Source organism: Delphinus delphis, chromosome 7 (genome assembly GCF_949987515.2).
Source record: "Delphinus delphis chromosome 7, mDelDel1.2, whole genome shotgun sequence".
In the NCBI taxonomy this organism is placed as follows: Eukaryota; Metazoa; Chordata; class Mammalia; order Artiodactyla; family Delphinidae; genus Delphinus; species Delphinus delphis.
Genome location: NC_082689.1, coordinates 47,585,959 through 47,599,721, shown reverse-complemented (window position 1 = coordinate 47,599,721; position 13,763 = coordinate 47,585,959).

The window sequence follows — 13,763 nt, the reverse complement described above, 5'->3', positions numbered from 1 at the left end:
GAGAGATATGATAATACATAAGTCTAATATAACTATACTAGATGAATCCGTTCTTAGGTTGGACTAAGAGCGGTGAACATTAATATGTGTTCCTGATATTTTTCTGCCAAAGAAGTGGATTCAATTCTGCCCCAGGTGAACTGAAAACCGGCATTCTGACTTTCGGCAAATATTTGGTCTGAGAGCCCTTTCTTTCTTTGACAATGAAATAACAGAAAATAGCAACACCAATAAAAATAATAATAATTCCACTCTCCTGAATAAACACTGACAGATAAGGTGAATTTTAGTGCTTTCAAAGTTCTGTTTGTGATTATCAAAATGTGTAGACCTGAGATGCAAAAATAGAGCATCAGGTATGGGAAATTCCTCACATTGAATATTCCTGACCTGTCTTCCATTGGAAAAGGGAAGCAAAAGCAATACAAACACATAGGTGTCAGAAACTCTGTTTAGACCTAAAATATCTCGTGAAGCTAAGATATCGCTGTACATGTCAATATCAACCAGCCAGAAGATTCTGGTTTATTAAATATCTATACCTAAAGATTTTTTAAAAGTTGAGCCACTTGTAAGTACGATTCCACTAACTTAATAGGTTTTTAAGAAAAAAAAACAATGAAAATTAGGGCCTCTTACCCTACTACCTGCACCCCTGCATTCCCTGATACACACACGCACACCTTCCCCACATACTCCCCACAAACATATACATACATACTTCCCAAACATCTACAGTAAAGAAAGAACCAGGAATGGTCTAATCATGTTTTAGGGTAAAAGTGCTAGGGAGGTGGGGTGGGAGGGTGAGGATCATATTATAAAGTATCATAAGTCTAATTACAGCCTCTTTCTTCTGGGATTGCTATATACCCATTGTATTTAGATGATTCTCTGAGAAAATCACATTCTACTGGTTATATAAAAATTAGGAAGATGAGAAACTAAGACACAGTACAGGATAACTGATTAACAATATATATCTCAAGAAAAAGAATAGTTGAACAATGAAAATATTTCACTCTGATGTTAAGAGGAAGAAAATAAAGATTGAGTGATGTTTGACACTTCTATTTTTTTACGTTTACTAAATAACTGTGCTTCCATAGACATTTCTTTTTCTTTTTAAAGTTTTCAAATATTTAAACTGATGGATTTATAAAGATAAAAATGCAGAGAACTAAATGAGGCCAACTGAAAAAAGCCCAGGAGCCATTTGCCCATTGTTTGCCATGTCGTTTGCCAATAAATTCCTTAGTCTATTCTTCACATTTTTTATTTGTTAAAATATTTAACAACATAAATATTTTTACATATTCAAATCTGGTGATCTTTCCTTCAAAGATTTCACCTTTATTGTCAAGCTTCGATTATGCTATCACAGTCAATGATCTTATATTAATTCATCCAGTCATTAAACAATGTGGATGAATTAAAAAATAAGTAGCAACCCTTGGAAAATGCTATGGAACCAACATATGCTACTGAAAATTGCTAAATAAGGGGAAAATCAAGCATTTATCTGCCTTTTCTTTTTTTAATTTAGTTTTTATTTTATATTGGGTTATAGTTGATTTGCAATGTTGTGCTAGTTTCAGGTGTACAGCAAAGTGGTTCAGTTGTATGTATACATATATCCATTCTTTTTCAGATTCTTTTCCCACATAGGTTATTACAGAATGCTGAGTTGGGTTCCCTGTGCTATACAGTAGGTCCTTGTTGATTACCTATTTTTGAACCTAGAGACTATCATACTAAGTAAAGTAAGTCAGACAGAGAAAGACAAATATCATATGATATCACTTATATGTGGACTCTAAAAAGATGATACAAATGAAATTATTTACAAAACAGAAACAGACTCACAGTCTTCAAAAACAAATTTATCATTACCAAAGGGGAAAGGCAGAGAGGGAGGGATAAATTGGCAGTTTGGGATTAACATATCTGCCTTTTCTATAAAACTCTACCTCAAAGTAACCAAATTGCTGCTAAGGAAAAATTTCTTTCAGTGAAAGGTTTATGGAATTAGAATATTACCATTTTGCAAGTCTTAATGAAATAATGGATGTAAGCAATGGTGATCAATGGGTGGTAACAACAACAACAAAATATATTTTGTACTTCCACTAGAATCACACCATGCTATCTATGAAGTAGTCTTGACAAAAAAATAGAACCTGAATCTGATCCAGTCTCTATCTTTAACTAAGAATTTACAAGAAATACACAGTTAAGAGGAATGTGTTAAATGGAAACTATACAGCAAAAAAAATGACCTAAGTTGTTCAACAATTCAGGTGCAAGGAAAAATGAGAGAGAGAAATTAAAGCAGATCAATGAGATAAATTCATCGAGTACAAACATATGGACCTTATTTATCCCTGATTTTAAAAAATGCAGTATTAAAAATAGTAGCAGCTGAGCAAATGTGATTGGATATTTAATAACATTTACAGTTATAGTTGGTTCATTACACTAAATTTTTTCTACATTTATATATACTTAGAATTTTCTACAATAAAATAATTAAGAAAACAAGCTAGTTCCTATGCCACTGAAACTGTTAGATAGATGGATGCACTTTTGAGTGAAAAGCATTTGAATTTGTTTTGTAAAGCTAGCAAAATTTGAACCAAAATCAGAAAACAGTCTGACCATCAAATTACTAATGTGCTTTTCCCCACCTCTCACTCTTCACCAATAGTCTAACTGTTTCCAAGACCATTCTAGGCAGGGAGAACAAACAGTTCAAAGATTCTGAGGCAGGAATAAGTCTGCCTGATTAGGAAACAGCAAGAAGACCAGTGTGTCCAAAGAAGATTTTCCAAAAGGGAAAGTGATCAGAGATGAGGTCTGAGAGTGGACACAGGCCAGAACTTGAAGGATGCCTTGGACAGGAGCAGAGTTTTCACCCTGAAGTATAATGGAAAGGCACTGGAGAGCTTGAGCATGGGAGTGACACGATTTTTATTTTAAGAGTGCTTAGGCTGTTAGGTGAAAAACTGATCAGAAGGGAACAAAAGGGGTAGAAGAAGGGACAAAAGTTTCAAGGGTTCTTTATTAATCTAGATTAGAGCTGATGATGACTTGGCGTAGCAGGGTAGCTGGGGTGGGGGGGGGCAGAAAATTTTGGATTCAGGATATGTTTCAAAGAAACTGCCTTGACCAAGATGATGAACTGATCTAGAACGTGAGAGTAAGAAAAGAGTCAAGAATGATTTTAAGATTTTTATCCTGAACAACCGAGTGGATGAAGATGCCATTTCATGAGCATTCAGAGTCAGTGAGATCATGTGTATAAGGAGACTACGAGTTCAGTTTCCAATGTATCTTAGATATCCAATGCAAATGAAAAGCAGGCCATTTCTGGACCGTTAGTGAAGAAGCCTGGACCAGAGATATAAACCTGGGAAACATGGAATGTATTGTATCACATTAAAGAGTTTGAAAATTTGATGAGCTGTGGGAGACTATGGAAGAATTTTAAGCAGAGAGGAGATATGCCAACAATTCTAATTCTGACAACTCTGCCTCCTAGCCTGTTGGTTTCTGGAGTGTGGGGAATGAGCAGCCTACACTAGGATTCGAAGATTCCATATCCTCCTGGTATAATTAGTTAATACAAGTAGGTTTTGAAATAATAAATAAAAGAAGACCTAAATCAATGGAGTATTGTTTATTCATAAGAATTAATATCATAAAGATGATAGTTTTACACGAAATATTTGTAAACTCAATGCAACTCTCATAAAAATCCCAACAGTAATTTTCATAGAAATCAATGATTTTGACATAAAATTCATCAAGAGTAAAAAAAAAAACAGACCATTTTGAATAATATTTAGGGAGCACTCCACCGATATCAAAAATTGCTATAAAATTATGACAATCAAAAGTTCAAAGAGGGATAAATATATCAAGAAACATAATACAGAGCTTAGAAATGAACCCACATATATCTATGAGGCTTGTCAAATCACTAGGTAAAGTAGAGACTATTCAATACATTTTGCTAAACAAGTTGGGAGGTCTATTAGCTAATAATTGCAGGATGGCCATTATGTAATAAGTATTGTTGTAGATATTTTACACCTATTATTTAATCTCTTCAGTAATTTATGAGGTAAAGACTATTATTAACCCCATTTCATTGAAGAGGAAACTACAGCACAGAGATATCAGGTAACTTGGACAAGGACACACTGCTAATAAGTGGCAGAGTTACCATATCTATACAGTAAAGGATAAAATTAAATCCCTACCTCACAGGAAAGAAAAATAAAATTTACATGGATTAAAGATCTAAAAATGAAGAGCACGTCCATATATTTTAGAAGGAAATATTTTGTTTAACAAAGGATTTTTGAACAAAGATAAAAAAGGCACTGATTATAAAGGAAAAAAGACAGATACATTTGATGTCATTAAATATAAAAGCTTCTATTCACCAAAATCAAATAAATGCACCAAACACACCGTTAAAAAGTAAAAAGGCAACCAGATTGGGAGAGGATATTTATAATCAAGGCTGATCTTCAGCTAGTACGCACTGGGAAAGTCATAGCTATATTTAAAATAATTCAGCACCAGTTATGATTATTAGCAGCTGCTCTGAGCTCCCCTAAGACCCCTTCCCAGCCCTTCCAGGAGCTCCCAGACACCTGCATGATCCAGCAGAGAGCCTCAAGTCACTCTTAGCAAACTGCTGCTCATTATTTTGATTATCACCCTTGCTTGTAACTCATGTGACTAATAAAGGGAATGGAAAGATATAGAGGGTAACTATATCAATTATATTATTTCAAAAAACAAAAAATAATGGTATGAGGCCAAAGTCAAAACATTAACATGGGGTACATAGATGTTTACTATGTTAGTTTGTGTACGTTTGAAGTATTTATAATTAAAAAGAAAGATTTAACAATGAATGAGAATGATGTACTATATATCAAAAATAATGAATATTTCTAGTTTTTGACCCTATGATCTCATTACCAAGGGTCAACCGCCAAAAAGTAACAAGTCAAAGTCAATTATTAACCTGAATTTTCCTACAAGCTAAAGCCCTGCTGTTCCAGAAAAAGACTCCTATCTTACTTCATCCATTGCCTTAAGGGGTATCACCAACTTTTCCCTGCACAAACCCTTTCACTCCTTGATCCATAAGTGCATTTATATACCCTTGGTTTTGTGCCTGGCACACGTTCTCTGCCAACTCCTATAGACTTGATGTTTGGGACTGTGCCTTGCTCCCGGAGACTACCTCATCAATTTCTTGTATATGCTGCTATCAGCCAGCACCGTGCCACCTCCTCTGTGCAGTGTAGACATTAATCCTGATGTCCTGCCTTTCACTAACTTTGGCCTAAAGGGTGAAGTCAGGCAACTGTTTTTGTAGTTTTCTACTGCCACTTCCAAACTGTAGTGGCATAAAAAACAACCACTTCATTTATCTATAACTATAGGTTATCAATTTGCTTTGTGTTTAACTAAGTGGTTTTTCTGCTGTCTGCAGCAGGGTCACTCATGCAGCTGCACCAATCTGTTGGATCTACTGTACCTGGATGATCTAAAAGGCCCTCACTCACATGTCTTTAGTCTGTTGTTGGCTGTTGGCTAGGCCACATGTCTCCAGCAGACTAGCCTGGACGTCTGCACATAGTGGTAGCTTTTAAAGAGAACAAGCCCCAATGTGCAAGCATTTTTCAAGCCCCTGCTTGCATCATATTTACTGATATTCCATTTGCCAAGTAAGTCACATGGCCAAACTCAGAGTCCCTCATGAAGGGGAAATTAAGCAAGGGCATAAACACAGGAAGCTATGTGTCACTAAAGGTGATTATTTTAATATCTGCTGCAATTATATTACCTATACCAATCAGAGAATTCAGACTAAATACAATCATATGACAATTGTTAAGTAAATTATTAAATATTCACTTTACAAAATATTATACAGCCTTTAATAATACAGTTATAAATCTATGGAGCAACAGAAAAAATTACTGAGTTTAAGCATCTAAAAAATAGTTCAAATCTATGAGCATAATTATGAAAATCCATATGAAAATAAGAATGGAAGAGAAAAATGATAATTGCTATATTAGTATAATTTATTTTTAAATTCCAAATATTCTGAGACACTGTTATATAGATTTTGTTATGAAAGTAAATTTTAAAAATGTGATAGTAGACCTTGGCATAGTATCCTATCAAATTCCAGATTACAGAATTTATTCTTATTTGTAGGTATGGTCAAGTCAGGGATGTTTTAAATTTGCACGTGTGAATCAGATATATTAATCTTTTAAAAGACAGTTGATCATGGATTTGTATAATTTCTCTCCTTTTTCTGCTTTACTGTGCTAGTTAACAACACGAAGGTAACATGATAGATAAAGACAAAAGTGGGTAAGTGGGTAAATATAAATAAGTCTTTGATTTTCGCATGTATCACCTTTCATTTTATGGGAAGTTTCCAGTTAAGATCACCACAAATTTGAGTAGATCACCAAAATTATCAAACAGAACCTTCGGCTCTTTCAAAACTCTCACTCATTTGCAGAAATATCTGAATTAACTTAAATGTCAGCGTATCTAAATACTTGAAATATAGTCATGATTTTACCTGCAATTTAGATTGATACTCTATTTTAACTTCATTCTTATGTAATGAATAAGATGGTGGAGTTAAGTATTAAAAACCTTAAGCTACAAAAAACAGTTTCCATTTGGCCCTGCTTTTGTGTTTTTAACTAAGCATGTCACAGATATTTTTTGTTCCAAATTATCTTGGTACTTTTAAGTTTTAACTGTTTGATTTAATGTTAGAAAACTAACAACTGGCTTTTTGGCATCATGTGTTAAATCCTAGAGATGTGACAGTTACATATAAACTTTAAAGAATTATGCCATTCTTCATTATGAATAATTCTTTTCATGGAATATCACTTTTGAGGTCTAAACTGGTTTCTAAAATTTAAATTTGAATTACTCCAGTGAGGTTTTATCCCTAACTTTAGCAAATGCTATTTTGGTAACAGACCATAAAACATACCTTTCAACTCCTCTGAAATCAGTATTCACATTCAACTGGAGCAAAAACAGTTTTTTTGGTTTTGGGGTCTTATAAATTTTTTTTAAACAACAGTGCCCTTAACTATTCAGTACTCAATTTTGTGACATATGCACAGCTTCCTAATTCACCTAACACAAAAAGAAAGCCAACATGTTAAAATCACACTGCTCAGGACTTTGAAGGGACACAAGCAGGTTACTTCTTTCTAGACAAAAAGGAATCTTAGCACAATAGCCTGACATTGCTCACTGCCTGCTGACCCACAAGTTATTCGCATGTGAGGAACCAATTGGCCAAGAGAAACTAACGACACATATTGACTGATGTGTTAAATATCATGTGTTCTGAGAGATTTGTTGCCAGCTACAGCACTTCTTTTGAAACTTGTGATGCCAGAGGATGTTAAAATTTCTTATACAAATAGGACGTTTACAAATGACAAGTTATGTACTGAAAAAAAAGTTGCATTATAAATGTAATAGCCAACTTTCATTTACATGTTCCAATGGAAAAATTAAGGAATGCATGCACAGATGTTTTAAATTAGCAGAACATTTAAATATCAATCATATTTAACTTTGCAGTTCATGAATTAATATATTTGTATGAAATATCTATATGGATCAAATGGACATCTATATCCACTGAGAAGGCTAATGAAAGCATGATTTTATATTCTGAAAACACATATCCAATGACAGAGGGGAAGGTGGTCCAGACACCATCTGTTCCTTGGCAGGAGGCTGGCAACTTGCATCTAAAGTTTGCTGCAGAGATAATTTAAAGTTAACCCTAGATACGGGATTTATTACCCCAAACTTAGGTATGTGGAAATAAAAATGCAACCTATTTTAAATGGCATTTTTATATAGACATAGATATAGGCATAGATATAGATAGATATATAGATATATAGATACATATATATTTATATCCTTATTTGTTTTGTTGGCCCATAGTATATTAGGTATAGATGCCAGAACTGCCTTATAGAGTATTGGTGACAGGAGCAGAGAGGTGGGCATGCTAGAATAAATTCATACGTATCACCAGAGAGCCCACCAGTTGACTATATTTCCTTTGAAATCCCAAAGGATGCTTTAATAAAACAATAAGAAATGAGTTAGTAAGGGGCATGGGCATGGGTAAGAAGCTCAATTGTGACTGTCCTTTGCAGACAGTGGTAGACAGTAGGTGGACAGTAGGGAACTACTATGATGTAACTGAACTAATTACTATGATTGGTAATGACAGGATTCTGGAATAGAAAGGGTCTTTAGGAGACAGGTAACCATCAGAGGCAAATGGCCATAATTACCACGGCTGCTCTGCCCATTTGCAAAGGCTGGATGTGCCAGGAAATTTACCACCAGAAGCACCCTCAACAATGACTATTGGGAATTGGTTATAAATGTCTAATCATCCCCACCACTCAGGTGAGATATTCTTCTTTTAAAAAAAAAAACAAAAAGGTTTTATTGAAATGTAATTCATGTACTTATTTAATATAGAGAGATATAATTTACTGTTTAAAGTATACAATTTAAAATGTACAATTCAGTGATTTTCTTGTAAGATGTGTCTATTGGCAACAATTCCTCTCAGTTTTGTTCATCTCCAAATGCCTTTATTTTGTCTTCATTTTTGCAAGATAGCTTTGCTGGATATAGGATTCTTGGTAGACAGGGTTTTTTTTCCCTCTGAGCGCTTTGAATACATTATGCCACTGCCTGCTGGCCTCTACTGATTCTGAGGGGACGAAACCTGTTAATCTAATCTAAAGGGCTATTCTTGTAAGTGACAACTTGGGTTTTTTTCTTGCTGCTTTCAAGATTTTTTGCCTTTGGCTTTCAGCATTTTTACTATGATGTACCTGTTATGGATGTTTTGTGGCTTGTCTTATTTGGAATTCATTGAGATTCCTGGATGTGTAGACTATTGTTTTTAAATAAATTTGGGAAGTTTTAAGTCATTATTTCTTTGAAAATTTTCTGCTCCTTTCTCTCTCCTTTCTTTCTTGTACTCCAATTACCTGTGCATTTAATACTATCTCACATTTCTCTGAGGCTCTGTTCATTTTTCTTCATTCTTTTTAATCTCTGTCCTTTGGACTTGCATAATCTCTATCAATCTGTCTTCAAGTTCAATAATCTTTCTTCTGCCAGTTAAAATCTCCTTTGAGCCCCTCTAGTAAATTTTTCATTTCAGTTATTGTACTTTTCAACTCTAGAATTCCCATTTGGTTCTTTTTTTAGAATTTCAATCAATTGCTATTCCCTATTTAACAAAACATTGTCATCACATTTTCTTTTATTTTCTTTAATCATGGTCTCCTTTATTTTTCTGATCATATTCATAATGACGACTTTGAAGGCTCTGAGTTAAATATGACATCTGGTCACAGGCAGTTTTAGTTGCCTGCTGTTTTCTGGTATATGGTCATTACTTTCCTGTTTCATTGCATGTCTCAGAAATTTAGCTGCAAACTGGACATTATAGATATATTAGAGCAAGAGTGGAAGATGGTCACCCCTCTTTGGGGCTTGTTATTTGCTTGTTAATTTGTTTAAAGATTGGATTATTTTAGTTAAGTGCATACTACCGCTAGAGTGTTAAGCCTCTGATGTTGCTACTCAGAAGGTACAGCTTTGGATATGTCCACAGTTATACTGAGATGATGGTGGTTTTTGCAGGGCTCTCTCTGATTGTCCCTTTCCCTGAGAACATAAAGCTGTTAAATTCCACTAATTTCTAGCTGAGTGCTTTACTGTTTTCAATAATGCAGTGTGGCATAAATTGCCCCACAAATTAAAATAAACAATTTGGGGCTCCTTTGAAAGGATTAATTCCTGAGGTCAGTGTTTGAGATTTGTTTTGATCCCAAGTGGGCTCCAGCCAACTGTCTCTTTCTTAGGTGCTCTTGGGAAAACTAACTGGCCCAAAGTTTAGCCTGTATTTCCAATGAATCTACCAATCTCCTCTCCTCCTCCTGTCTTTCACAACTACTTCTACTATTTTTGAGAGCACACCAAGCGTTGAACTTTTCCATCAAGGGTCACAAATGAAGTCAGTTCCTTTGGGAAGAGATTAGGAGCTACCAGTTTTATAGCCTGCTTCTCTCCCCAGGAAGATTCTCTGAACCATGACCCTGGAGCTGGCCACAGGGACATTCACACACATCTCTGTGAGTGACACCCTCCATGTTAGGAGTTGACTCCCTAGTTGGTGTGAACCAGGGTGGGGTGGGAGGGTGCGGGAAGTAGTCTCGCATCTTCTCAGATTGCCTCTCCCAACATGGAAGTTTATGAGCAAGGGCAATTGAGGCCCCAGTATACTCAGTCACTCCACACGCAAGGTACAGTCTCTGTCCTATGAGTGGGGGTGGACCGAAAAAGGGAGCGCCCCCTGCCCCAGCTCTACTAATCCAGAACTTAGATACAACAGATAACTGAGGCAGGATAAGACATCCTTCCTCTCTTGGGAGGCGGGGGGAGAGACAGCACTGCATTCTTGACTGCAACAGTCAAGTTTCCACCTCACTGAGTAGGGTAGGGAGAGGGAGAAAGTAGGTCTCAGTTCAAATACCACTTACTCTCCCTGTTCCTTCCAAACTTTAGTAGATTTTCTCAAATAAATGTTTCTTCATTTTCTGCATGCCCTTGGGACCATGTCCAGAGACTTAAAATGGTTGGAATTTTTTATCATTTTCACCAGTTTCACTGGAGAGTGAGACCACAAAATTGCTCACATTATGACACTGACGTACCTCCTTTAGGTAGGATAATCCTGAGGCATGTGTTTTCCACCATTTCCTGATCAAGGTCTGGTTGCATACAGGGGTAGGAGACTTAAATGCTACCCTTTCTTGGCTGCTTTCCCTACGCTGTATCACTTCTCATTCTTCTACTGGTGTTCCTTGAAAGTCTTAAATAAACTTCTCGCTATTGAATCTTTATCTTATGTTTGGATAACGCTAAACTGAAATCTCAAGGATGATGCTTACTTTTCTGGCTTCTGCAATTGAACATTTAAATATACAGGGATTGGGGAGGGGGAAGAGTGAGCTGTGACAAAGCAAGAGAGGCATGGACATATATACACTACCAAACATAAGGTAGATAGCTAGTGGGAAGCAGACGCATAGCACAGGGAGATCAGCTCGGTGCTTTGTGACTGCCTGGAGGGGTGGGATAGGGAGGGTGGGAGGGAGGGAGACGCAACAGATATGGGAACATATGTATATGTATAACTGATTCACTTAGTTATAAAGCAGAAACTAACACACCATTGTAAAGCAATTATACCCCAATAAAGATGTTTAAAAATAAATAAATAAATAAATATACAGGGATTGTGGAATAATGGATAGGATACAATGCATGAGAATATAGAAAGGGGATGGGATCCAGGGCATAGGTGCAAAGATTTGATTTAGCTAAGAGAAGAGACACTTCCTCTATTAAAGCAGGATAGTAAGAGAAAAAAGGGAAGAATGAATGCAAATGTATGCACATGTTTGTGTTTGGTAGCAAGAATCGCACTACTGAGATGATTTTCCAAAAGAGTGTTTATACTACTAAAAGTCCTTTACTTCACAGAATGCTTAAACACCTTAGAGATATGCTTGCTTGCTAAAATATACAAACACTGATCCTAAGGCTTCTTCTTCAAACTTCCTTTGGATGTCACTGCCAAAGTTTGCCAGGCACTTCTCTGAATTATTGCATCCAAGTCTGATGTAATACGGTTGTCTAATTCATTCTTTCAATATCTTAACAGGCTCAATCAGATTATGATCAAGTCTTTTAGAACTGGGAACTATTTCTCCTCCTTTGGGAGCCCTTCTAGCTCTGCACTGAATCTTTAGCATTGATTTTAAAGTTTAACTCTAAGGGCTAATTTACTTATAATTCTCGTGTGCAGTTTCTCCCTGTAGATGCTAAGTACTCACTAAAGACATGATGAAAAATGACACAAAGTCCTGGAGAGGTTTAGAAAAGGGAAAGGGCATTCAGTTAAAGATGGATCAAAAAAAGACGATATACAGAACATAGATTTGTATTTTGAAATGGACCTTGAATAATGGGCAAAGAAAAAGAAGTTAAAGGAGTATTTTATGTAAAAAGAATGAAGAAAGCATGAAGAACAAAATATGATTGCAGAATTACAAAAAGTTTAGCAAGATAGATGTCATAAAGTTTAAAGAGAAAAGTCAGAGTTAGTTTGGAACGTATTATAGGCCTTGGAAGAGGATGTACTTAATTTGGTAGACAATGAAGGATTACAGAAAAAGATAATAATTTAGTAATTTGTCTGATTTGAGCTACGATTTAACAAATGCTATCAAAAATCACGTAGTTCTGTCTCCATTCTTAGTAATATCATTGTGGCTACGAGCTGCCAAGTTAAGCATGGAGTCTTTCATTACAATCATCTTGGAATCCATGTATCCTTTTTACTTCATAATACCTGAAAACTAATTATGATACTGGACAGTACGTTTCCAGATACTATCATCTTTCCTGTATTGTTCCAACATAATGCTTATTCAGTCTGAAAGCACACCTGCCTACCTTATGTGAAGAGCTTTTCCTCCTCTTGCTATCCACCTGCCCGTTTGGAACCCTGGTATTATTTTTAGGCTTGTATGAGAATCCTTATACAGCTGCTTTAAAAAAATACCTATACCTAATGGAGAGACCATATTCTCAAACTTCATTATCAGAGATATTACCACCAAATTTGACTTGAAATATAGGATGCAGGTGTCCACAAATGTAACTTTCCAAGTTATAATAAAAGTTTTGCTTTTATCTTACTGCTGCCTCTCTATGAGAAATTCATTTAAGCAATTTTTATACAGTTGATCTTCACAATAATTTGGTGAAACAGGCAGGCCAATATATGTATTAGGGATAAGATACAGCCCTTCTCAAGTACTATAATTTTGGATGTAAAGTCTGGGATACATATCCATGTGAAACTGTACAAAGCACTCTGTACTTAGTCTTCTTAGCATCTATCATAGTTTGTAATTCAATACTTACTTTGTTGTTGCTCCCAGGCACATCTCCCCATGATGATACAACTACATGAAGCATTACTGAGTATTGAGAGTAATACTACTGATACACAGCAAAATTTGTAAAAAGAAATCTGTGTGTTGCGACTACCCCCTAAAAATTCGCTCAACAATGCAACTTCTCTAATGGCTTTTCTCATTCTTCCCTGCCTAGAACAGTCTGAATTCTACCTCCAACTAATCAGCTATCCTTCTCCTATCTTACCTTGATTATCCTGCAACCTCTTTATTACATATAGAAATCTAGTCTTCTGGCAGCACAAATAAAACATCTTCTAAGAAGGATAGGCCCTAGGAAAGTGGGAAAACTTATAAACTCTGCGATAATTTTTAGCTTATAACCTTTCCTACTTACTCAGCCCCCATCTTTCTTAGATTTTCTTTACATAAGTGAAGGAATGAATGAATGTTTGACAAAGGGAACTGGCAATGACTTTTTGGTTCAGTGAGAATATGCCAAGAAAGAAGAATGAGAATAATTAGAATGAAATATTTGTGCTACTTCATCATTTTCAAATTCTGTCCTTTCTTTTAGAGGTCTAAGGAATTATAAGTCCAGCATCTTTATTTAATTTTTCTTTAGTAGAGAGCTAACAAGAG